Source organism: Pleurodeles waltl, chromosome 6 (assembly GCF_031143425.1).
Source record: "Pleurodeles waltl isolate 20211129_DDA chromosome 6, aPleWal1.hap1.20221129, whole genome shotgun sequence".
In the NCBI taxonomy this organism is placed as follows: Eukaryota; Metazoa; Chordata; class Amphibia; order Caudata; family Salamandridae; genus Pleurodeles; species Pleurodeles waltl.
This window is the reverse complement of record NC_090445.1, coordinates 1019991772-1020014610: the sequence shown is the minus strand read 5'-3', so window position 1 is coordinate 1020014610 and position 22839 is coordinate 1019991772.

Here is a 22839-nt window from a genome sequence, read left to right as displayed (position 1 = left end):
ATCCAATGTGCTCACTAGGTATAAAGCTGGCATAATCTTACTCCAAAAAACCCGTATAGCCAGCACAGTAGCATGAGAAAGTGCAAGTACAAGATGGCCAGCTATGCACACTACACATAGTGCTCCCAGGGCGTGGCAATCCTGATAAAAAAAAACACTGGTGCCCCATGGTATTCACATATGGTCGGACACAGCAGGCTGTTATATGGCGCTGCAGAGAGAGTGAGAATGAGAGGGTGAGGCTCATGAATATGCCCTCACAATAGTGGGTGGCGTCTTCAGCCTAGTGATGACTACACACCTGGATAGGATGAGTGCCTGATCAGAAGGGGAGGTGACACTGGGGAATCTAGAAGGGTTTACATGAGCATTAGGGCTAGGGGACATCTGATGAACATTCCATGGACAGAAGAGAGCCTGGTCATTCTATTCCAGCACCCTTTAAATTCTGTCTAAACTAGGCTACTTTCCTACCCCACAGGTGACAATGCGCAGATTCTCCGAGGCTAGATACCTAGTGTAAGGGATTAAAGACCACGAGACGGCCGGAAAGGAGGAATGGCAACCTGGAGACTAATGGGTAAAAAAAGGTAAAGCACCCGGATAAAGCCACACAGCATTACTTTGCAGTTAACACTGGATCCGTGGGGAGCACGCTCATACTAGGGAGATGATGAGCTCATGCACAGTGGGAGAGAATAATAATAGACTCAGTTGCATGACTGCTCTAGAGCTAGAAGTACTGCAGCTAGAATCTGAGTACATTGTCTCCCAACAGCCCAACTAAAGTGAAGCCTTGGTCTGAAATGGGAGGAAGACCGGATGGTGGCTCAAAATGAGGTTAAATAGCCAAACAAAAACAAATTTACAAGGTTAAAGACAAGGCAGGGAAACTGTTGTAATCGTTGGGGGGCAGGGAAAGGAGGGGCTGCATATCAGAGAGCTTACGCTGTACAATGGCATAAAAGTGAGTGGAAGCAGGAGTATCACAGAGGTATTTGCAAACTACATGACAGTTTTTTTCAAAACCAGATTGGTTGCTCCCCTGGAAGAAGTGCTGAAGTTTGTATGGGCTTTCCCTGCAAAGTAGCTGAGTCCAGCTCAAGGGGATGGAGTTGAAGAAAGACCTCTCAGTGGCAGAGGTAACATTGACAATCATGCAAATGCAGGCCTGGAAGACTCCAGCCTAAAGGGCTTATTATAGACTTCTTCTGAAAAGCGGCACACAGGGTGGCTGCACCAATGAATGCATTGTTTGTTGAGGTGTACCAAACCAGGGACTCACACAGGCCAATTTCCTTGCATAATGCAGAGGCTAAAGTCCTGGCTAAAGTGTTAGTGAATAGGTTGTGCATGGTGGTGGCCAATCTGGTGCATCCGGAACAAATGGTGTTCATGCCACACAGGTCAACCAGGCTGAAACTACTGTGGCTCCATAAGGCTCTGACCAGCGCTGGGCAGGCATGTTACCAATGAGCCTTCGCCTCCTGGTATGCCAGTAAGACCTTCTGTTCAGTCGAGTGCCATTCATGCTCGCAATATTGGCTAAAATGGGGTTTGAACCCCACAATATTAGGTGAGTGAAACTACTCTATAGTAAGCCGAGAGCCAGGGTGAAGCTCAATGGCTGTTTATCCTCGGAATTTCATATTAAGAGAGGAACATGGTAAGGTGGCCCCCTGTGGCCGATGCTCTCTGCACTGGAGATGGAGGCACTAGCTGAATGGGAGCACATTGATGCACAACTATGAGGATTGACAGGGGGCACAAACTGGGAAGAGAGAATATTGCTTTATGTGGATGATATTCTGCTGTATCTTACAAAACCAGAAAGGCCACGTCCCACTACAAGGCAAACCTGGTATCAATGGTTATCACACTAGTGAGAGATGTGAAACACTGGAATACACTGCCCCTCTCCATACTAGGCAGGGTTGTAATGTTTAAAATGATCACGCTGCCCTAACTCCACTACGTACTGCAGAACATCCATTACAAGTTCTCTGATGCCTTCTTTGTTAAAATAGATGCACTGCTGAGGATGCTTCTTTCGGCGGGGGAGCAGTCCCACATTTCAATGGAGGAGCTGCAGCATTCTAAATATAAAGGAGGGCATACGCAGACGTTGACGACCCGGCTTTCCAGATGGACAGATGGGGTATGGGTAACAGGAGCTTCTTGCACATGCTGTGTGGGGACAAGTTTGGTCCCACAGCATGACCGGCCACATGGATGGTAATTGCCATATCGCCCAGACTGAGTAGGGAGATGCAATGGGACAAGAGATTGACCCCCAAGACCTCACTTTAGTTGGAAACTGGGCTGGGGCCTGTGGGAGCGCTGCAAGGTTTTCAAAGGTGGAATGACATCACCTTTCAACATTATCAGTCCTTGAGCACCTGTGGAGAGAATATCAAATGTCCACAATTTAATGGCTCAAATACAGACCGTTACAGCAGCCACTCCAGGGGCATACACCTAAGGAGGAAGAAACCCAAGAAGAATCTTCTTTAGATCTGAGATTGTTGGATGGGCAGATAAGAAGTCGGGCTATCTTGCTGACATACAAGTTCTTAATGAGAAACACTCAGGGGAGACTGGGGAAGCTGAGAGAACAATGACAGCAGGATCTTCATAGGACATACTGTATGAGAACGCTGTTATATAAAATGGGAAAGGGGGGAGATGTGAGATGTCTACAGAAATGTGGATGGATTATTTTCTCATGCACTCTCTGTGGCACTCCCGATAGGTGCAGCCCTTTTGGGAGGCAGTCACAGAGTCATTGGAAGAGGCAATTGGGGAGCACATTGTGTTTCAACCCAGGCTTGCCCTACTGGGGATATGGGATCCTATGGATGTGATGCAATATAAGAGAATCCTGGTGAATATAGAATATATGGTGGTGAAAAGGGATATCACCCAGAAATAGGGGAGGAGGTAGGTGGTCCCTTGAGCGCAGGAGTAGGAGGTGGGTATGGACTGCTGCATGCTGTTGGAAAGAGAGGTGAACAAGAGCAGGGGCTGCATGCAGAAAGTGGAAAAAATATTGGGCAGCTAGGACTAAATAGAGGGCACTTGTGCGAACAGATGTAGAAATGGATGGTGGACACCTGTTGCTCAAAGCATGGGGGGCCGAGGATGAACACCTACTCACATGGAGGGGATGGAGATGACCCAGAATTGTATACTCAGTGAACTGTTCCTGGTTCTGGATACTGGCTGTACCATGCAGTTGAAGTTTATTTGCAGAGAGTATTCATGGGGGGGTGCGCTAGAAGTGGGGATGTTGTGGAAAATGTGTGATTTCATGATTTATAATTGTTGTGTTATGTACAAAACAATAAAAAATATACAAACCAAAACAAAGTTTTTAAAAAAAGAATAGAAACAGAATATAACATGTATGTGATTGTCAAATAATACTAATACAGGTCGGTATTGATCAAAAAGAGCTGTTGGAAGATTGTGTCATTTAAATGAGAAAATGGGGGTGAACTTTTTCTGATCTGGATTTGTGTATTGTAATACACAAATCCCTCTGTAAAGACTGATCACCTACTATTTCAGTCTCAATTCAGTGAAGCATACCAGGGTTTAAAAATAATAATTCTCACTTGTTTAATATATTTTTTTAATATGACAAGATTGGTTACACACCTCAAGCATAAGAACCACAATCCAAAGAGTTTTAAATGGATAGTATTGGATTGAATCAACTCCAACCAATATGGAACTCAAACAATGCTGTACCACATTGAGGGCCTGATTTTAACCTTGGCAGACTGCGGAGGCCGTCCGCCAAGGTTCCGCCGCCAAATGACCGCACCGCGGTCACAAGACCGCGGCGGCCATTCTAACATTTCCTCTGGGCCGGCGGGCGCTCTCCAAAAGAGCGCCCGCCGGCCCAGAGGAAATGCCCCTGCAACGAGGACGCCGGCTCAGAATTGAGCCGGCGTAGTTGCAGGGGTGCGACGGGTGCAGTTTGCACCCGTCGCGTATTTCAGTGTCTGCATGGCAGACACTGAAATACTTTGAGGGGCCCTCTTACGGGGGCCCCTGCAGTGCCCATGCCATGTGCATGGGCACTGCAGGGGCCCCCAGGGGCCCCGCGGCACCCCCTACCGCCATCCTGTTCCTGGCGGGAGACCCGCCAGGAACAGGATGGCGATAGGGGGTGTCAGAATCCCCATGGCTGCGGAGCGTGCTCCGCAGCCATGGAGGATTCCCCCGAGCAGCGGAAAGTCGGCGGGAGACCGCCGACTTTCCGCTTCTGACCGCGGCTGAACGGCCGCAGTCAGAATGCTCGTGGGAGCACCGCCAGCCTGTTGGCGGTGCTCCCGTGGTCGGTGGCCCTGGCGGCCACCGGCCGCCAGGGTCAGAATGACCCCCTGAATCTTTATAAAAGAGACAGGCAAGACTAGTCCAAATGATCCTATAGAATTGAATAGTGTCACTAGACAATAAACCTAGTGTGCTAATTATTAGAGAGTTGCATTACTCTTGCACCGTGCAATGTGATGAATACGTAACACAACTCCAAAATGCAATTTATCAAGCCACCCAAAGCCACCTTATGTTCCCCTGAGTGGCTTGATAAATCCAGAGTAACTCAACACACCACAAATGGCTGTGTTGCTTTACTCTACCCCAGGTAGGCGTTCCATGAGTATTGTATGGGTCTTCCCACACAAAACCCATGGATTTTCACACGTTTGCCGATGTACCAAATGTGGTAGACCTGGGAATGCACCAAAACTTCTACGCCTCCCAAGGGGATGCGTAATGAGGAGAAATATGTTTATTTCTCTTCTTTTCTTTTCTCTTCGTTTTTCCTCTTTCTAAGTGTGCTGCATTCTGCAGCACACATCAAAATAGGAAAATGCCTCAGGGTATTGTTTTTGTGAAGGAAGGTGTCCCTTCCTGCACAAAACAATCCTTCTTACAATGCAGACATCCTTGCACCATGGTGCAAGGGTGCTTGCGTTTTGCAGCACACATCAAAAGAGAAATTGCCCTAGGGGATTGTTTTTATGAAGGAAGGTGCCCCTTCCTGCAATAAACAATCCTCATTACAATGCAGACATCCTTGCACCATGGTGCATGGGTGCTTGCGTTGGTGCTAGGCATCCAAAAGGGTGCCAGCACAGGAAAAAGGCAGGAATGTGCCATATTATTTTAAATACGGTGTATTCCTGCCTTTCCTTGTCAGGTGTCTTACTGAGCTGCGTGACTTTCTTATAAGTACGCCCTCCACTGAGGGACAATAAGGTGTAGTATCTGCACTTTAGTGAGAGCAAAATATGAAATAAGATGTGCCCCTGTGTGACCTACATATGAGTGGGTGCTCGATTTTTATGCAGCATACCGTGATTCACTATCAGGTACATATACGAGCATGACACTGGTCAGAATAACCAGAGGCTACCAGCGGGTCCCTGCCCGAGCCACAACCCCTTAGGTTTGTGATGACATAAGATACCTGCAAATGGGCACTCCCAGATGTTAGAATCTGGTTTGTATTCACAACGTAACGTAACATTAGCAGAGGTAAAATGAGCAGCGGTCTATAGACAGCAAAAATAGCATTTAACAAAAAGGCAAAAGGAAATCCGGGGTGACAATGAAAAAAGGGTACAGTTTCTAACAATTCTCATCTCATATTATTACAGTAATCAAGAGTGTCCACATGCTGCAATCTTGTTCCCAATAGTTCTCCTGTTAAGTCACACAAACCAGCCTGTGGAGCTGACAAATTGCGCCAAGGGTCTTGTCTCTCATTTGATCAGACCCCTACTGCCCTTCAATCCATTGACAAGTAAATCTAAGCTGATATGTGCAACACTGAAATCTTTACAAGGTGACAGTGAGGACTTGTTTCAACAAAAAAACTAAATAAATAAACCTACAGATGCAACTCTTTCTCTAACTTTACTAATGTATGGCCTCTACTAAAAGCTCTTATGAATCTACTCATGCTTTTCAAAATTCTGTCTATCTTTCCCAGTTGGGTGGAGTTCGGTGAGTTTGTTTGCCTTACTGTAAACTAGTGTTTTCATTACTCCTAACATATGCCCTGCTTTGTGTCAGACCTGATTTCTATCTGACATGTCCTTTCTCTTAAAGCTACTTTAGAAGTAGAATGCCTTCATTGTGCTCTTCATGTACTTCCTGGGCCAAGTATAACCTCCATTCAGTATTCATCCTACTTTCAGAGCAACCTACTTTAAGTGTGACACAAACTAGGTGGCTACTCGTGCTCTACCAATTCAAGCAAATAGGTCTGCTAGATAACAACGGAAAAAACACTTTTTACAACATGCCTCTGTCAGCAGACGAAATGGCAATTGTAATTGTTTATAATAAAGTCACCTTTACAATGCTGAATAAATTACGGTCTACTTGAAATTGTCGTTCATTATTAAATATAACTATTTCGTAAATGAACAATGTTAAAAGTCATTTTTTACATGCATGCTTTAATTTTTCTAATTGTACCCTAATACCCTAATGACCCTTAGTACTTTTAATAATTCCCATTCCGGGGTCTGTAAAACCCTGAACTACTCCTTAATACTACCTTTTCCTGAACCCTAAGTAACTCTTATTACTCCTTAATGCTATCCTTTCCTCAACTCTAAAAGCTCACAATTATCCCCTAACACTCCCAAAGCTTAAATCCTAACAACCCCTTACTACTGTTTAAATCTACTCTTCCCTGAACCCTAAAAACCCATGAATACTGCTTTGTACACCATTACCTGAACCCTAAAATCCTTTTGCTACCCACTAGAGCTACCATTCCCTGAACCCAAAAAAAACATTTCTACTTCTTAACGCTGCACTTCCCTGACCCCTAAAAATTCTTACTACCCCTAAATGCTCTGCTGCATAGAATCGTAAAAAACACTACTTCCCGTTAATGCTACCACTTAACGCTATTCTTCACTGAATGTAATCAACCCTTTATTTTCATTGATAACTGCCCTCCCTCGAACCCTTAAAAACTCCTACTGCCCCTTAAACACCACTGTTCCCTGAATCCTAAAAAACCTTTATTATCCTTTTATACTACCTATCCCATAGCCCAAAAAAACAAAGTATTCCTTTATGCTAACCTTTCCTTAACTCTTAAAACACGTTATTATGCCTTAACACTACCTTTCCCTGAACTATGTCATAAAGACCTCCAGGCCAGACACCATTTTGAGCCCATTAACTTGGCCTGTCTGCCTTTGGCTCGTATGTGGAATGTCTGTATCTTTAGTGGAACTCACGAAAGAGTCAAATCATCCCAACAGTGGCCTTGATAAACACCCATCACCCATCAGCACAGGAGGTGACATCACTGAATCGCCCATCATCCACCCACAAAAGAAGTAACATCACTGTGCTCATATCTCATCCGAGGACCTACTTAATGACAGCTGAAGGCAAGAACCTGGATCGTACCTGCACCAGAACCCCTGGTCCATTTACCCCCAGAGTGACCTGGGACATCTCTCCCCCATTTTTGCCACCCTGTGTCACACACCCTGGTAAGAGCCTTAACCTGCACCCACTGCTACTCAACACATGACCTCTCATTAAACACACTACCGAAATTGGGGACCTGCTGAGCAGCAATGCACCAGACCTCCTTTTCCTCACTGCAACCTGACTCAACCTCATATCGGCATCTGCAATCACCAGGGCAATCTCACCTACCAACCAATTGGACCACAAGGCACCTTCACCAGCCTCCTCACTGATTTCATCACCCCCCACACCGTCAGTTCCAGAGCCTACATCCCCCTCTGCAACCTCAACTTCCACTCAGAAGACAGACGGATCCCTGCCCCACAGCACTTCTCAAATACCTGAAAAATATTGGACTTACTCAGCTCATCAAAGGACCAACAATCATAACAGGACACTCAATGGATCCTAACTTCACCACCAGCAACTTTATCAAATACAATACCCCTTTGCCGCTCATATGGACAGACCATGCAATAATCCACTTCCAACACACCCCAAGTCAAAGCACCCACCAACATAAGCCTGTCAAGCTGCAAATGGGGAAACTCTTGGAAAGAAACTGGGTCAAACCCCCCAGCACTGATTAACCCAACCCCACAGACATCTCAACAAGGACATGACCAGCTTCAGCAACTGGACCAAGAATTGTGTAGACTCCTTCACACCCATCAAACCCAAGCGAAGAATATTCAACAAGCACGCCAGCTGGTACACATAGGACCTTAGAGGTGCCAAACAACACTGTAAACAGCTAGAGAGAAAACAGAGAGACAGCCACGAAACCATCAATAGAACCACATACAAGGCTGCACTCAGATGCTACCACTAGCAACTGAGAGACACTAAGAAAAGAGCGCTAGCTGAACATAATGAAGGGAGCTCCAACAGCTGCAAGGAGAACCTTTCAATTACCAAGGACTTCACTGAACCTTCAGCCTCCATCACCAACATTAAACCCTCCCAATAACTCTGCATCAGCCTGTCAAACTTCTTCCCCAGAAAAATCACAAACATTTACAGCAACCATGCACACCAACCCGACCCCAGCGATCTCATTGCTAACCTTCCCATCACAAACCAAGACAGCTACCTGACCAAATGGACAACCCTCACCAAAGATGACTCATAGATGAACATGCCACCCCACGGGATACAGGCCCTCACCATGTCTACAACGTAGGAGCATCACTAATCAGCACTGTATTGAAGTATAAAGTATAAATACTTTATTTTGTCATCAACAACCATCAAAGTAAAACACCATTTCATAGCATGCAAATAAGAACACAAAAAAAGAAAATATTACAAAACCTATTAAAAAATCACTACAATCATTGCAGATTCAGAATAAATATTTAGTAAAAATCAATTACCTTGAAAGAGCAGATAATTCCACTAATTCACATTCATGATTCTCTCAAATGTTAAAATATCCTAAGACCTCTAACTGCCAAGCCATTATATTTTAACTCAAGCAATGCAACTGTGTAAATAGATACAATAAAAGATATGCAATTTAATAGTAATCAGATGATGTTAAAAACCTGTGTCGCCCATACCAGATTGTGATTAAAAATCTGCTTACTGCAAAAACAGTTAATTCTGCTGTGTCATATTTTAAAATCCTTAAAGCTTATGAGTATCGTGAAATCCCTAGGCACAGACAAATTGGGCGAATCCATTTTCTATGTAATCCACTATACTCACGGCAAAAAATAAAACATGGGCTTTGGTTGCCTTTTTAAGTCACATGCAGGGCATACACTCAAACTTGTGTCATTTACTAGTGAGGATTCTCAATTGAAGTGTGCCAATCCTAAACCAGATATACAAGTTTTTGGCGAGAGCAGGAGTGATCTTATCAAGAAATAATTCAAAACTTGAGAAGAGCTTAATTTCCAGAAATTTACAAGTCAAAGAACCATAGTCATAAACCAAAACACGCTGCTCATTTATATATTCCCAATAGCGGTTCTTGAGTGCATTAATATCAGCTCTGCATAGTAATTCTGGCTCATCCTAAAACCTCCCTAAACCCAATCTGCAAAACCAATCGTACACCGAGTTCACTCAGGAAATGCATTTGCCATTTGCTGAAGTTGTCAAATTTCTTAAAGAATCTCTATAGTGGCTCAGTTCATTGGTAGACCACAGATGGACCCAATTGACCAGAGGCTTTGAAGCAGCCAAATCAGCAATTCTCCACAAATCAAAGTCTAAATAGAGTGGGGTCAATGGAGTACTTGCAGGTAGTGGTAGTGGTAGTATTAACAACTTCCTTACAAATTTATTTTCTGCAGCAATTACGCATCTTGTGTTACTATGGCCCCAGATCTCTGTGCCAAATAAGGCAGCACCTTGTGCCTTGACTTGATAGACTTCTAAAGTTGGAGAGACAGATCAACAGTTAGTATTGTTATATACTCTGATGATGACATTTGATCTGTGCTCTACAATTAGAGAGAATTTAGATAACTGGGGCAGCCATTTGAGATCACTGGTTAATTTAACCCCTAAGTAGTCAAAAGAATTAACCCTTTCTAGTGTTACATTGCCCACTCGAATTGGCATATTCCTAGCTCCCCTCTGACCAAAAATCATATACTTAGTCTTCCCTGCGTTCAACTACAGTACTCTGGTCATACAAATGTTTATAAATTTATCAATGAGCACCTGCAGCCCCATTGGTGTGTTGGATATTAATAGGGAGTCATCAGTAAAAAGTAAGATGGGGATTTTTACATTTTTCACAATGGGGGAATCATTTTTGCAGTCAAGGAGTTCCTTCACCACATCACTCATGTAAAGCATGAATAGTGTGGGTGCCAGCACACATCCTTGACATAAACCATGTCTGATGGCAATCCTATCAGTCAATTTTCACCTACTGCCCCAACACACCTGGGTGTAATTCTTCAAATATAGCTTAATAATCAATTCAAGCAAGTTTTAGGGAACCCCATGTTCGATAACACTTGCCAAAGCATTTTTCGTGGAATATTATCAAATGCAGCCTTAAGATCTACGAAGGCTATGTAGAGCCTTTGTTTTGCTAATTAGATGAATTTTCTGTAAATACCAACTAACCTAAAGACCTCGTCTATAACACTGGTCTTTGGCCGAAAGCCTGCCTTAAGGGGTCAAATTTTCTCTTCTTCTAACCACAATAGCAATTTTTCAAAAACTTGTTTGCCAACTATTTTCTGGAGGTTATCGATAAGACTTATGGGTCTATAATTGGAAGGACAGGTGGCATCCCCTTTTTTGTAAATCAGAATGATCTCAGCCACCCTCCATGTCTCAGGTATATCCCCTCCTTCAGAAATAGCACTAGAAAGCAGGTTTATATACCTACTCCAAACTAATGTTTCTGATTTATAAAGGTCATCTGGAATTTTGGCTGGTTCATGGGCCTTAGCACTTTTCAGGGCAGCAATTTCCCTGACTGTATCATTATGGCTAAAAGGAACTGGACCTTACGTGCCCCTTCTTTCATGCTCAGGTACGGGATCCCTAATAAGAACATCTTCCCTGCTATATTCAAGCTCGGATAAACCTTCAGGGCCATATAAATTGGTAAAGTGGGAGACCCAGATGACTCCTCACTGTAGTCACATTAGCTCCTGTGTCTCTCAGAGCCTCCACCCTTTGTCCGTTGATGGTCACCCACTGCCTGTACTTCTTCCTGTTTACCCTTACCTCCCCCTTTCTTCTGAGAGAGACCCTGCCCACCCTTGGCGTGGTCTCCCCATACCTCATTTGGACCCTGGTGCTCTCCCAGAGGTCCACTGCCTGCGCAAGCTTCCTGGGATGAGTCAGCTTGCTGTCAATTAGGTGCTGGCACAGCTCTGTAAAACATAAACTGTACAAGTGCTCCCAAGCCATCAAATTGTAAAGCCCCTCATACGTTGTTAACTTACTGCCCTTCACCCAAACATTCAGTGACCTGCAAAAAGAATTAACACATTCCAACCATGTTTGGGATTCCTTCCTCTTATAGGACTTGAACTTTTCCTTAAACTGCTCAGGGGTGAGACCATATCTTGTGAGTACGGCATCCTTCATGACAGGGTAGGTGAGCTCCTGAGAATCCTCTAAGGCTGTCAGGGTATCCTTCCCCTCTACCTCAAAGTGTTTCCACAGAGCTGCCCCCAAAAGAGCTTCAGGGACCAGATTCATGTGGAGAGCAGACTCATACCCCTTGAACCACATGTATATGTCATCCTCCCTCTTGTAATTCTTCACAAGGTCTTTTGGAATGTGTACCCTTCTCTCAGGCTGCACTATGCCGTTGCTGCCACCATCTCTACTGGACTGGCTCCTCTGATCTAGCTCCCTCAAGCCAAGTTCATGGCCATCCTTCTGTCCTCCTTCTCCCTCTCCATCTTGAGCTTGAGCTTCTCCAGCTCCAATTGGTACTCTCTCTCTGCCTGTCTGTCCTGTAACCTGTAACTCTTCGGGAGTCAGACCCTTGGAGGTCACACTGCTACCTGCCCTGGAGACTCTCTCCCTGGATATTAAAGGCCCACCTACTACATCATTGTGAGTGACTTGCACCCCTTCCTCCCCTTCCTGCTCCTCTTCTGTGTGCCCCTCAGCTTCTTAGGCTGTCACACAGGCCCTCAGTGTCTTTTGCAGCTCCTCCTTCTTTGATGAGCTCTTACTGGGACAGCAAAATCTTTACAGATCTGCTTCAACTGAGCTACTGTATAGCTCCCCAATTTCTCTATGTCAAAAGCAGCTCCAGCTGATGCATCTTCAGATTGAGACATTATGGAGAGTTAAAAAGTGCTAAGTTCCAAAGGCAGAAAAACAAGTTCCCAAATGAAGTTCAAGAAAAAGTCAATCAAGGGATCAGCAGAAGTAGAACAAAAAAATAAGTCCCAAAGAGAAAAGCAAAAATCACAAGACAAGTAGTATGTGATCACGTAGTGGTCTGAACTCATCATCATCATCATCATTTGAGCTTTATTTCGGCAACAAGTACCATAAAAGCAGTACAAATACACACATAAAACCATAGTTCGCAATAGACATATAAAAAATATATAATACAAATAAAATCCTCAAGATAAAAAAGCATTTCACATTATCAATGACCGAGGCATAAGGATCACACACCAAATATCTCTGTCAAAAATACATGTGGCGTGTTTCCCTTAAAATTTATGAGCCTGTGGCATAAATAATTAACCAAGATTGGGTTCTAAATCAAGCAAACAAAAAGATAAAACTTAAGCAAGTATATTTAGATTCCTAAGACCTATGAATTTCCTCCCTATATTAAAAGAAAGTCTGGTACAATACAGACATATATTCGAGGTCTAAAATGTACAATATTAAATCAATTAAAAACACACTTGCTCCCCTTAAATACATATTGATCAATATACAAAACCTGCTCTAAAATGCCAAGTAGCTACTAGAAACTTTGCCACAGAACAACCCACTAGCCCATAGGTATGAGTACTGCAAATCCTGAGGGCCGAGTGGCGATCCCTAATGCCCAGGGTATTACAAAGAGGTCCTATCCAACTGACCCTTTGCCTTTTATATGCAGGGCAGTGGAATAAAAGATGGCTAATTGTTTCCCTAGTGTTACATCCCATCGGGCAAAGATCTGACAGGCTAACGGTTTGTTTCCATCTGGCGGGAAGATCACGCACTGGTAAAGATCCTAGTCTGAATCTTAGGTAAAGTGCACACGTCACTGGATGTGTAATGATATCAAAAAAATGCTCGACTCATAGTGGCACTTAAATAATAAAAAACTATCTGTCATACTACCCGACAGCCCGACAGAACAGCTGCTAGAGTTACTATTTGTACATTCTCCCAATATGCATCCTTCAACATCTGTGAAGCATTTTGTAGAAGGTGCAAAGGGCCCGCCCAGTAGGACCCCAAACCAAGTTTAAAGAAACCTCTTTTTACATACTGACACCATGGGATTTTCCCAACCTGCGAGTCCCTTAAAAGCTCTACTAGCCATTTTCTGTAAGGATCTAACTCTACTGTGGACCATATCTGAATCCAATATTGCAACGGTCTCAAGGCAGCAATATCAGCAATAGAATGCAAATTTAGATCTATTCGGATGGAACTCTAAGGAACTTTTAGCAGAGCCTTGGTAAAAAAATGTCTCTGCTCTTTCATGAAGTTTGCCATGGCCCCACAGCTCAGCAGCATATAAAGCGCCTGATCTAGCCTGCACTTTATAGATATCCACTGCAGGTGTAATAGGAAAGGCGGGCGTTTTGGCAGCAAATCTCAAGATACCCCCTGTCTTTTGTTTAAGGGACATAACACACTTTGTCAAGTGTGATGTCCATTTATGGGAGTTGTCTAGCCTGATTCCCAGGTAGTCAAAATTGCTAACACGTTCGAAGACCTCACCATCAAGGACTATATTTTTCTTTAATCTAAATTTTGGGTCACCAAATATGATACATTTGCTTTTGGTGGAATTTATTTGTAAACCATAATTCTTGCAAGACCCTGAAAATTTAGCCAAAAGCCTTGATAAGCCAATGACAGTTTGCGATAGGAGCAAGGTATTGTCAGCAAACAACAGGCATGGTGTTTTAATACCACCCAGTTTCGGAGCATCATTTTGGCTATCAAGCGAATACAGGATACAGGCATTTATAAAAGGTAAAAACAGAGTTGGGGCCAAAACGCATCCCTGTCTGACACCTTTCTGTAAGGGAAAAACGTCAGATAATTCTCCGTCCTTCTCCCACCTTACTCTAGCGAAGCTGTTTGAATACAATTCCCTAATCAAACTTAGCAATGGGCCCGGGACTCCAATTTTGGCCAAAGTCTCCCACAGCTTGGTACGGGAGACCAAATCGAAAGCAGATCTAAGATCAACAAAGGCGACAAACAGCCTACCACCATCCAGGTCCACCACCTTTCATTTAATTGTAAGAATGCGGAAGACCTGGTCCACCGTGGCCGTCCCTCGCCTGAAACCTGCCTGTAAATAGCTTAAGGCTCCATTTTCTTCGATCCAGGCTCTAAGCCTACCCAAAACCTGAAAGGAGAAAAGTTTTTGGAGATTACCTAAGAGGCTGATCGGCCTGTAGTTTTTCAGAGCCGATTTGTCCCCTTTTTTGTAGATAGGGACAATTATAGCACCCTTCCACGAATGGGGAAAGATATTACTTTCCAAGATAGCATTTGAAACTTGTTTAATATTAGGGCCCCATAATGTCAGGTCAGACTTGTACAGATTGGATGGGATCCCATCTAGGCCAGGAGCCTTCCCTGGTTTTTGGGCCATAATAGCTATCTCTGTTTCTTTCCCAAAGAGAAAAGCAAAAATTACAAGACAAGCAATATGTGGCCACGTAGTGGTCTGAACTCAAAACAGTAGTGTACACTTAATCACTGTATGTCAAGTACAAATACAAGTCCACTCCCAACCGCTGATCACCAATGTGCCTCCTTCACATCTCTTTCCTGATCCAAACTCTGAAGGGGACCGTTTCAGTCTGATTGTTGTCAATTGTCCCTCTCTGAGATGGCAAGTGCGTAACTTGAAATTTATAATGTTGTCAACCATTGTTCTAGATCTCATCAGTACTGAAAAATAATCATTTACTGTTATATTAGATGTGTGTCTCCTCACATGGATTATATCAGACCTAATTGAGGACAGGCGGTTGTGTGTGTTGCATCCTGAAAGAAATAATTACTTTGTTTATCAATGTTTCAGTGTTTTCATGAGAGCCCTCCTTCAACTTAGGCACTTGAGTTGAATAAATCAGATCCTTGCGGTCTAAAATGTCTTTCTTGGGCCTTCAGTGAGACCTCTCTTCTGGGACATAATCATCTCCTTGAATACAAGGACTTGAACTTGAATTTGGTTATACTCTTCGCCAGTCAGAGAAATTTTGATTCTCTGAATAACCACTGGTACCCTAGAAAGCAGGGGGGGTTAAAGATGTCAATGAATCTAGTACCCGGTCTGGCCCTCCCATCAGGATAAGTCAATTACTTTGATACAAGTGATTTGTTAGTCACCATAGGGCCCATCCCAGGAACACAAATGGCACCTTGATCAGAATCCCCCAATATTTGCTGGCCTGCAAGGGACGCACTCTCTTTCTGAAGTGTCTTGTAATTGATTGAACAGCCCTTCAGCACTAGTACTTCACTATTTTTTTAGCAGTAATGAAAGAATTGGAAAAAATATAATTTTCTGATTTGTTCCATGTAGTTCTTTGTTGGCAGTTCATAACTCACTGTGCTAGATTATGATTGTGACTTATGAACTGCACAATAACAAAAAAAATCTCTGTGACAAAAGCAGTAACACTGTGCTATGCACATAAAATGTGGTTCGTTGCATGATACATATTCTTTGCATCTTGCATATTAACCATCTGCACTACCGCCAATGAGTCAAATCTGCCACTAGACAAACTCCCATCTCTCCAGCAGGTACATTAATCACCAGAGTTATCTTGACACTTTTATTTTTGTCCCAAAGTTTACACTGAACATTGCAGTGCTTCTAAAGCTGCCACAATTGAATAAACAGATAAAAAAGCACGCACATGTTTCTCTAGAAGGCCCAGCTGGAGAAATGCCTTCATGCCAGTCCAGGCCTGCAGACTCCCTGGGAATGTGTCACGGACCCCTGGGGGTCTGCGGACCACAGGTTGGGAAACGTTGGCCTAAAGCAATAACTAATGTTTTGAGTTCATCCAATTTAAAATGTAGTCAGCAGTCCATTCCTCTGCTATTGTTCCATTTATAAACTTGCTGCTGGATTCATCCACGACATTAATAGGCATAACAGTGCTTTCAGTTGTAGCCAAAGGGGTAACCTAGGCAAAGCCATATAATCATTAAGTGGCCCAATTGGTTCAGCCAATTCACAAGGGTGTATGACATTAGTCAATAGCAGAACTTCAGGGCCCGCTCGAGAGGGCATTGCAGCATTCCTTTACTTCTTAGAAATGTAAGGGACCTTACTACGTGTCAGGCCTGCACACCCGAATATGCTCCAGAACCCACATCTGGTGTTTAATAAAGTGTACCCCTTAGCAAATCACCTGCCCTTGCATGGGCCAATGATTGTTGTTGCCTTTGAGAAATGTTTACTTGAGCAAATGCTTGTTTTAGAACTTTTGTAGGAATCTGGGTCACATGTCAACCTGTTGCCTGAGCTTGTGGCATCCTCATGATTCAGACTGGGTGTGGCCAGGTGACTCAGACTGGGTGTGGCCAGGTGCAGCAGGTATTTAAAGCCACACCAGTATTGAGGTGATTGATTGCTGTCAGAGGTCTTCAGATGCAGAGTGGGATTCTTCCTGGATCATCTATTCCACAGACCAGCATAGCGGATGTCGATCCTACAAAAGAAGAGATCAAGAAGATTAGCATCATAAAAGTTGGTGACATGTTGCACATGCTTGAAAGGCTTTTTACTGATTATCTTTGATAGTTGATTGCTGGATGTTCAGACCGCAGAGCACACTAGAAGGGAAGGGCATGTTATCAGTGTCCTTGGTTACTTGAATACTTGCTGTCTGCTGAATAATAACGCTCGTTGTTAGCTTGCAATGACAGTACAGATTTGACCACGTGTTGGACAATTGTTATTTTAACGATGTACTCTTAACATGTTTGTTATAGTTGAGTCTTATGTAGCATGTTTGCGATACAAATCATTGCCTATGATAAAGAACACTCAGTGCTTGGCACACGCTAGTTTTAAAACGTGAATCAAAGGTGGGTTATTTCAATGTTCATACCAATCACATACAAAAGTGAGCTTTAGTATATTAAGCCTATGCTCTCAGTGTGGTTAAAACACTGAACTGCGTTCTTTCCAATACTAACACGCTGCGCTGATTAATCCCTTAATATTGGAGAAATCTAAATACTTAAGAATTGATTTTCGTTCTGTATCGCCTGTTATATGTCTATGATTGTGAGTATGACTGTGTTTTAGGAAGTCTCATCAAGACCCAACGAGCAAGACCTACACTGAATTTTAGGAACACTTTAGGTAGGTCTTCCAGTGGGGCCATATTGACTTGGGAACAAGGTGGGAATACACACAGATAGTATAGAAGGCTAAACATTGTATCTGGTTGCAGATTCCACACTGTTTCTTGAAGATACCTAGAGAGAGTCATCAAAAGCGGGAAAGGGGACCCTGACAGGTACACTTAGTTTGTGGGAATTGGTGAAGAGTAGTTTTAGTATATCTGTTACATGAAAAGTGTTATTTGACTAAATGTTACATTCACCATAGGAGATATCTGCTCTTTATAGACCACCGCTAGCCATCCTGATCCTGCCACAAGATGTCTGTGTTTCTCTCTCTCCCTCTTCCATCCCCTTTTCCCCAGAACATTCCAGTGCCCATCACATACAAGTGGGAGGCACGCAACATCTAGGTGGAGTTGGGAACAAGCAACTTGGGTCAGCATTGTGTCTCCATGGGACAAACAGGTTAGTGCTTCACACTATGCACCCCATTCTTTGCTAATTTTGTAAACTTGCCATTTACTGATGATTCTACCTCCCCAATGAGATAGTCAATATTGGAGAGTGTGCTAGCATCAGCACTCAGCGGTGGCCTAACTGCTGCATGCCACAGTGGCTTCCTTCATTTCTTGGTTCTTCTTGCTGGTGCCACAGTGTCCCCCACCTTACGCTTCCCTATAATTATCGCCCCGCGCACCGGCAGCATGTCAACTATAGTAGTTACTCACTTGTTTGTTAACTGCTCAATCATTCAAATATCCGGGTCCTGATGAAAAAGGGTAGGCCCAGCTCAGCTGTGTGTCCCACATGTGTCCCGTACCACAGGGTTAGGCTGCTGAACTTAACTCCTCCAGGTGCGAAGATTGGCAGCGCAGCCCTCCTGTTGCACTGCCAGGTGAGGGATGTAAGTGGGCTGGATCAGACTCGGCCCCCGGCTCCTGTAAACGTGGCATCATGCGCCACAGGTGTGGGACATTGAATTTAAGCAACTCCAGGCATGTTGATGGGCAGTGCAGCCCTCCTGCTGCAATGCCAGGCAGGAGAGGTAGGTGGGCTAGATTAGGCACCCTCCTGGCTCCGGTAAGTGTGGCGTCCCAGGCCGCTGGTGTGGGCAGCTGAAGTAAAGCACCTACAGGTGCATCAATAGGCAGCGCGGCCCTCCTGCTGCACTGCCAGGAGGGAGATGTAGGCAAGCTGGATCAGGCTCCCCCTGGCTCAGGTAAATGCCCTCATTCGCATCATCAACATCTCATCACATCCGTACCATTCCCAGAAGACTGGACGCATGCAGTAGTCAATGCACTCCTCAAGAAGCCATCGGCTGACCTAAACAAACTGAGCAACTTTTGACCTATCTCTCTACTCTCCTACGTGGCTGAAGTGAGAGAGAAGGTGTAGGAAAGTAGCCTCTTTCTAGCTTGGTTACCCGCACATTTTGCCTGTTTGACTGTGTTCACTGGGATCTTGCTAACCAGGATCACAGTGACTGTGCTCTCTGCTCTAAATTTGGTTGCTGGTAACTTTCTTTCCCACAATTGGCATACTGGTCCCCCCATGTAAGTCCCTAGTGTATGGTACCTAGGTACCCAGGGCATTGTGGTTCCAGGGGATCTCTATGGGCTGCAGCAGTTACACTGTCATCCATGGGGAGCCCATGCAAAGGGTTCTGCAGGCCTGCCATTGCAGCCTGCGTGAAACGGGTGCATGCACCTGTTTTCACTACAGGTCACTACACCAGGTCATTATAAGTCACCCCTATGGTAGGCCCTCTCAGCTTAGAGGGCAGGGTGCAGGTACCTGTTTGTGAGGGCACCCCTGCACTAGCAGACATGCCCCCACAAAATCTGTGTGAGTGTACTGGACATAGCTCACTACCTATGCCCAGTCACATAATGGTAACTCTGAACCTGGGCATGTTTGGTATCAAACATGTCAGAATCATACCCCAATACTGTTGCAAGTATTAGAAGTATGATTCCATGCACTCTGGGGCCTCCTTAGAGGACTCCAAGCATTGCTACCACCAGTTTTACACGGTTTTCCGGGCAGACCAGCTGCTGCCACCCCTCAGACAGGTATCTGCCCTCCTGCTGCTTGATCTGATCAAGCCCAGGAAGGCAGAAGAAAGGATTTCCTTTGGGAGAGGGAGGTAACACCCTCTCCTTTTGGAAATAGGTGTGACTGGCTTGGGAGAGGTAACCTCCGCAAGCCACTTGCTTGCTTTGAAGGGCACATTTGTTGCCCTCCCTGCATAAACCAATCCACACCAGTTCAGGGACCCCCAGTTCCTTCTCTAGCGTGAAACTGGACAAGGAAAATGTGAGTGACCACTCCCCTGTCCATCACCACCCCAGGGGTGGATATGTGTCATTTGTGGCCTCTATTTTTATAAGTAACACATCCCACAAGTCACAACTGCCACATGCTAAGCCCTTATCTCTCAATGTCCGCAGTACACCGACCCCTGCTTGGGCCCATTGCAGTAGAACTTGTAACCATTTAGTGATGTCTGGGGTGGAGGGCGCCTTCAAGTGCATAGCTATTAGGTGCTTAAAGATTACAAACGCCAAATCTTTAAATCTATGAAGATGCTGGTCAGCTTTAATCTTGGCACGCAATTCTAAGAGACAGGGTTCAGGAGTAGGTGACAAGTTGTGGTCCACCAAGTCAGCTGTTATCTCAGTTACCTACTGCCAAGCATACAATAAAGGAGGACATTCCCACTCCATGTGAATTCCAGACAAGTATGTGATCATCAGTTGAAGTGTTTCATACACAATGGGACTTTTTCAAGTCTGTGTGTAGTAAACAAATATGAAAACCGAGTAGGTGAGATCAACCTGATAAACTAAATCTACTCATTTCATACATGAGTTACATACAATGCATGCTGTTGATGGTACAAGCAGAACTTAAAAGTGAATCTGAAACAGACTGCCATAGCAGACTTATAATGCTCCTTACACTTGCCAAGTACTAGAAAATTTCTGATTTAAGACTTATTTTTGAAATAAGTAATATGCCACCAATTGTTCCCAAGGAACCCACCCTACATAATCATTGTAGGGTAAAGATGGTAAGGTAGTTCCCTCACATGACTATAATATTTCACCAGGCACAGAAAAAAAGTAAGTCAGATTAGTGAAGTTAATGTGTATCGTCTCTATCTTATTTCTTATCCATTTAAAACTAAGCCACATTGGGATCAAATTTATTTGAGAACTCTACATTAAAAACTAAAAATTACAATTGTTTGGATTTGTAAGCCCATCTTGCTTGAGGCTTGCACTTTTTATACAATACATGTGAATTTATTTAAGTTGTACGCAAATCCCTTTATTTAAGTCCTTCCCGACACCAGTGAGAAAATGTTAGTAAAAGTCACAGAGCTATGTTTGCTTGTGCACCCACTGTGAACATAATTTAAATAAAAGGAAGGTTCTCCAAAACCTTAAGTAAAACCTTATTGGTAATAGTGAGATGAAGTTATTGAAAGCCACAAGCTTTATTTGTTAATGCTCCCCCCATCAATATAGTTTGATTAAGAGAAACAATTTTCAGAGCTTACCCCTGTCCTGTTCGCCAAAAAATGAAAAGAGGGCCAAACACACATGAACATCTTGGATGCTTAACAACCATGTGCTCCTTAGAGATAGAGAGAGGACCGTGCTAACCTCTAAACTGTTAAGTCTCTGGGTGTAAACATGTCCACCATTTTGGTGTGAGAAAGGTATAAAGAGAGTCGTTAAAAAAGCAAAGACATGCGTATGTGCTCCAGAGATTTTAGATATTATATTAATCCCCAGTAACACATAGAGGATTGAAATTCCCTCAACACGAGGTGTCTATATATCCTCAATTTGATTCTATATTAAATCTATTTATACCACAATGTGTGAAGGGTCATTTGTATAATGATACTATTAGCCATATAGCCTACATCATATAAGGATACCGGGCCTGATTTAGATCTTGGTGGATGGGTTATTCTGTCACAAACATGATAGTTATTCCATTAACTGTATTACAATTTCCATGGGATGTAACGGAATTGTAATACAGCAGACGGGATAGACGTCTCCTTTGTGACAGAGTAACCCTGTCCACCAAGATCTAAATCAGGCTGACAGTCTTCAGAACAGATGCAAGAGTGATACTTAGAATACAATTCATGTCTGTTTAACCAATCCAGTACAGGTACTGCAGCAGGTAACACATTTAGTATAATGGTCATTGAGTACACATCCTATGTATAGGTATACAACATAAAAGGTAATTGCATTTAAGGAAGTTTGCATAGTTTAGCCAAAGAAATCTCCATAACTGCAGGATATGATATATATACAATAAAGTAATTGTGTTGTATATAGACATTGCCGGAGACAGCATTAAAGGAATACATGAAATTGCCTGCTCTGGTTCAGACCATGATCCACTGCCCTAAGCATGATAATTCAATTTGTTCCCAACATTCTGAGAGCCACATCTCTGTTCCTGCGTCGTGGATGTAGTTTCACAGGTGCCATTGCATAGAATTTCAGATTTAGAATTTCATTAAAGTTGTGTGCAATCATATAGGGCCTGATTCCAACCCTGGCGGGCGGCGGTAGTCGTCCGCCAGGCGGGAACCGGCATTTGGCTGCCATGCGGCCAAAATACCGCTTCCCCCATTCTGACATTCCCGCTGGGCCGGCGGGTGCTAACCAAGTTAGCGCCGGCCGGCCCAGCGGGAATGGGGGCCGCAACACAGGAGCCGGCTCCGAATGGAGCCGGCGGTGTGCGGCGGTGCGACGGGTGCAGTTGCACCCGTCGCGCTTTTCACTGTCTGCTAGGCAGACAGTGAAAAGCTTCATGGGGCCCTGTTAGGGGGCCCCTGCACTGCCCATGCCAGTGGCATGGGCAGTGCAGGGGCCCCCAGGGGCCCCAGGACACCCCTTACCGCCAGCCTCATCCTGGCAGTGAAAACCGCCAGAAACAGGCTGGCGGTGAGGGGGTCAGAATCCCCAGGGCAGCGCTGCTTGTAGCGCTGCCCTGGCAGATTCGCCCAGCCGGGGCAAAAACGGCAGGAAACCGCCGGCCCCGGTTTTCTGACCGCGGCTTTACCACCGCGGTCAGAATGGGCTTGGAAGCACCGCCAGCCTGTTGGCGGTGCTTCCGTCATTCGTGGCCCTGGCGGTCTTGGACCGCCAGGGTCAGAATGACCCCCATAATGTTTCAGAATGGGATAAGTCTTATCACCATTCCTGATAGCATTTAAGTTCTGCTTCTACCATCAACAGCATGAAATGGTGCATTAATTTCATGTATGAA